The sequence below is a fragment of the Macrotis lagotis genome, chromosome X (assembly GCF_037893015.1).
Source record: "Macrotis lagotis isolate mMagLag1 chromosome X, bilby.v1.9.chrom.fasta, whole genome shotgun sequence".
In the NCBI taxonomy this organism is placed as follows: Eukaryota; Metazoa; Chordata; class Mammalia; order Peramelemorphia; family Peramelidae; genus Macrotis; species Macrotis lagotis.
Genome location: NC_133666.1, coordinates 101,924,661 through 101,929,266, shown reverse-complemented (window position 1 = coordinate 101,929,266; position 4,606 = coordinate 101,924,661). Strand labels below are relative to the sequence as shown.

General features: G+C 37.1%; 1 pseudogene; it reads left to right on the top strand.

Moving 5' to 3' along the window:
* The first annotated feature begins 788 nt into the window (after positions 1–788).
* Positions 789–1,192, top strand: LOC141501024 (histone H3.3C-like; annotated as a pseudogene).
* Positions 1,193–4,606: the final 3,414 nt, after the last annotated feature.

The window sequence follows — 4,606 nt, the reverse complement described above, 5'->3', positions numbered from 1 at the left end:
CTCTGACCACATTCAGATCCTGATCAAAGTCTAGGCCCCCCCAGCCCCATGGCAGAGGGGTACGCTTGTGGTCATTCAAAGAGCAGGAGGGCAGTCAGAGCTTCACACACTGAGATCCTGGGGGGGGTATCCCAATAATACTCAAAAGCTCAGGAAGCACCCCCAATCCAGGCACAGGCTGGAGAAATGAGTAAACAGGAAAAAAAGAGGGTCTGCATTGAGAAATATATTGTTAGGGTGGCTAGGTGGCGTAGTGGATAAAGCACTGGCCTTGGAGTCAGGAGTACCTGGGTTCAAATCCGGCTTCAGATGCTTAATAATTACCTAGCTGTGTGGCTTAGGTCAAGCCATTATTAACTCCGTTTGCCTTGCAAAAACCTAAAAAAAAAGAAAGAAAAAAGAAAAAAGAGAAATACATTGTTTAGGATCCCAAGAAGGATCAAAATACTCAAATTGAAGATGAGGAAGTACAAGCTCCTGCATCTAAAGACTCCAAGAAAAATAGAAGTTGGACTCAGGCTATGATAAAGCTCAAAAAAGATTTTGAAAATCAAGTAAGGAAGGTAGAAGAAAAATGGGAAAAGAAATGAGATAGATGCAGGAAAAAGATGAAAACAAAGTCAACAGTGTAGTCAAGGAGATCCAAAAAAATGCTGAAGAAAATAACATGTTAAAAACCAGCCTAGGGGTGTTCACAGCCAGGCCAGCTCTCCAGCACCAGGGCTACCTCTCGCTCTCCCAGCCCAAGATGAAAGAGAAGGGGTATATAAGGAGAAGTTTTCAGGAACATGGCTTGTACCTAGCAAACCGCCCGTAAATCCACCAGTGGTAAAGCCCCCAGGAAGCAGCTTGCTACAAAAGCCACTAAAAGCCACTTGCAAGAGTGCACCCTCTACCGGAGGGGTCAAAAAGCCTTACCACTACAGGCCAGGTACTATGGCTCTCCATGAAATCAGACATTATCAGAAGTCCACTGGACTTCTGATTCATAAACTCCCCTGCCAGCGTCTGGTGTGTGAAATTGCTTAGGACTTCAAAACAGATCTTTGTTTCCAGAGTGCAGGAGGCAAATGAAGCTTATCTGGTTGGCCTGTTTGAGGACACCAGCCTATGTGCCTTGCACCCCAAATGTGTCACAATCATGTCAAAAGATATCCAGCTAGCACGCCGCATACATGGAGAACATGCTTAAATTCCACTATGATGGGAAACATTCTTCATTCTCAAAACAGAAAAAAAATCTCTTCTTCCTGTCATTGGTAGTTCTGAAGGTTAGATATTTTTTTCCCATGGGGTCAAAAGGTACCTAAGTATATGATTGAGATTGGAAAAATAGGGGAAGGAATCAGGTATTGGCAAGTTTTTTTTCCATTTTCATTTGTATGTGAATTTAGAATATAAATGCAAGGACATAAAGCAGTAATGCGGTCAAAAAACATTTTCGTGAACAAGTTTCAATGATTCAACTATATAACAATTATAAAGCAACGTGTTAAATTTTTCTGGATAATGCCAGGATTTGGATTTTTTTAAAAAGTAAATTTCTTATTAACGGCAACTAAATGGTTTTTGCAGCATTTTTATCATACGGTAGATTCCATCCATTCACTATACTTTTCTGAGTTGTCCTACATGCAAGTACATCTTTATAATGTTGTCTGTCTTCTGGGCTGTTCCTGTAAGTTTGCTATTAAAATACATTAAACTATAAAAAAACAGCCTAGGTCAAATGCATAAAACAGTTCAAAAAGTTATTGAGGAGAAGAATGCTTTAAAAAGCAGAATTGGCCAGATGGAAAAGGATATAAGAAAACTCTCTGAGGAAAACACATCCTTAAGATGTAGAATGGACCTAAAGGAATCTGCTGACTTTATAAGAAATCAAGACACAATACTTCAACACCAAAAGAATGAAAAATTAGAAGAAAATGTGAAACATCTCATTGAAAAACCTGGAGCTTTGGAAAACTGATTCAGGAAAGATAATTCAAAAATTATTAGAATACCTGAAAGTCATGATCAGGAAAAGAGCCCTGACCTCATTTTTAAAGAATTCCTACAGGAAAATTACCCTGGTATCCTAGAAGCAGAGGGCAAGATAGAAATTGGGAGAATCCACCAATCTTCCCAGGAAAGAGACCCCCCCCAAAAAAAGCAACCCCACGTTCCAGAACTCCCAAATCAAAGAGAAAATATTGCAAGCATCCAGAAGGACACAATTCAAATATCGTGGAGCTGCAGTCAGGATCACATAGGACTTAGCAACAACTACATTAAGGGCTCCTAGGGATGGGAATATAATATTCCAGAAGGCAAAAGAACTCGGAATGCAACTGAGAGTCAACTATCCAGCAAAACTAAATATCCTCTTCCAGGGGACAAAATGGACTTTCAATGAACCAGGGGAATTTCAAATGTTCCTGTTAAAATGGCCTGAGCTGAACAGAAAGTTTGACCTTAGAATACAGGACTCAGGAGAAGCATAAATTGGAGGAGAATGGTAAAATATGAGGGACTTAATGATGAGGGAGTGTATGTATTCCTGCATAGAAAAATGATACTGATAATACTCATATGAAGCTTATCATTTAATAGAGCAGGTAGAAGGAGCTTTTATAGATGAAGCACAGGAGAGAGCTGAATTTGAAGATACAATATATTGCAAAATTGGAGTTGATGGTTAAAAGGGAAATGTACTGGGAGTAAGAGGTAAAATAGGCTAAGATATTTAAAAAGATATATATATATATATATATATATATATTGCAATGAGCTTTTGCAATAACATGGAAGGGGGTATAGTGAGGGGGAATGAGGCAATCTTCACTCTCATCAGAAATATCTCAGAGAGGAAACAACATACACACTCAATAGAGTATAGATATCTAGAGTAAAAAGGAGAGAAGAGGTAAAGGGGGAAGGGGCCGTTAGACGAAAGAGTAGATCATAGGAGATAATAGTCAGATATAACACATTTTTTTTAGGTTTTTGCAAGGAAAACAGGGTTAAGTGTCTTGCCCAAGGCCACACAGCTCGGTAATTATTAAGTGTCTGAGACCGGATTTGAACCCAGGTACTCCTGACTCCAAGGCCGGTGCTTTATCCACTACGCCACCTAGCCGCCCTTTATACCACATTTTCTTTTTTACTTCTTGCAAGGGGCTGGGATTAGGTGGCCTGTCTGGAACCAAGGGGCCAGGTGGTTGCTGGGTCTCAGGATGTCTGCTGTGCCACGCAGCTACCTTTCAGTACATTGTAGAAGAGGGACAGAGTGAAAGGAGAGAGAAAATATAGTATTATGGTAGTGAGGAGGTATGAATGGAGGGAGGTGCAATCTGCAATGGCAACAGTGGGGAAATATGGAAGTTATTTTTGTGATGGACTTATCTTAAAGAATATGATCTACCTGAGACAGAGCTGATGGTATCAGAACACAGACTGAAACACATTTTTTTTTCTCCTTCTTTTACTTTATTTCTCATGAGTGTCATGAGCAGGGCAGGGGATATTATGTCTACTCTTAAACAAGAACATATTGGTAAGTATAAAAAAACACTTGTACAAAAATAAAAAAAAATTAAAAAACAACCAGTAAGTACATATCGTTAATGAATGCATGAAGAAAAATGAAAGAGTCCTTACCTTCAATGAACTCACATATTATGGAGGTAGATAACTTGTAGCCACCTACATAAAAATAAATTATTTTAAGGCAAAATCAGTTTAAGTTGTGTTAGTAATGAACCCCAAAGCCCAAGCATCTTTTTCAAGACTACTTGCCATTGACTTTTTTTCCTTTGATAAATTCCTTTTTCTTTTGGACAATTCCTTGAAGACTCAGCTGGGTCATGAAAGAAAAGGAATATTTTTTTTTCCTCTAAATTTTCTGTGCAAATAGATTAAATCAGTTTTCCTGTAGCAACTAACATAACATGGACATAACTTCCCAAAAGGACATATCCTTCATGGTTGAACTCTTGGGTTAAGCAAGGAGGGGAAAAAAAGTATTATTCTTCCATGGGAGGTAATATAGTATTTATTTGATATCTAGAGGGATAATGAAATGGAATAATGGTCAGTTCATTCTATTAAGAGCTAGTGGACTCTAATATGTTTCAGTTTTGTACTTCTAGATAATGAATTTATCCTCCTTGTGATAGTTTCCTTTTCTGTAAAATAGAGATTAAAAATAGCATCTACCTAGTGTCAAAGGTCAAAATAGATTTTGCATCATGCATATTCATAATGTATATATTTGAGAAACATTTGTATAATATATATCACATGCATGTATTTAAATAACATTATATATTCATAATTATGCACAAATATAGATAATATATTTATTACATGTCTATACTTTATATTTACAAATATTTGTGCAACATATACTATATATACATGGGTACATGTAAATTTAAGAAGGATGTGGGTATCCTTACTATGTTCAAATCAAAGAAAGGCATGTTATGTTTTATGCCTATTTTACAGAATAGCGAACTCAGACTAAAGGAGAATAAATCTTACATTATAGATATTTTTATAGCATTCCAAGCTTTGTAATGCTCTACTCATTTATATATTTATATATTATATATTTATATTT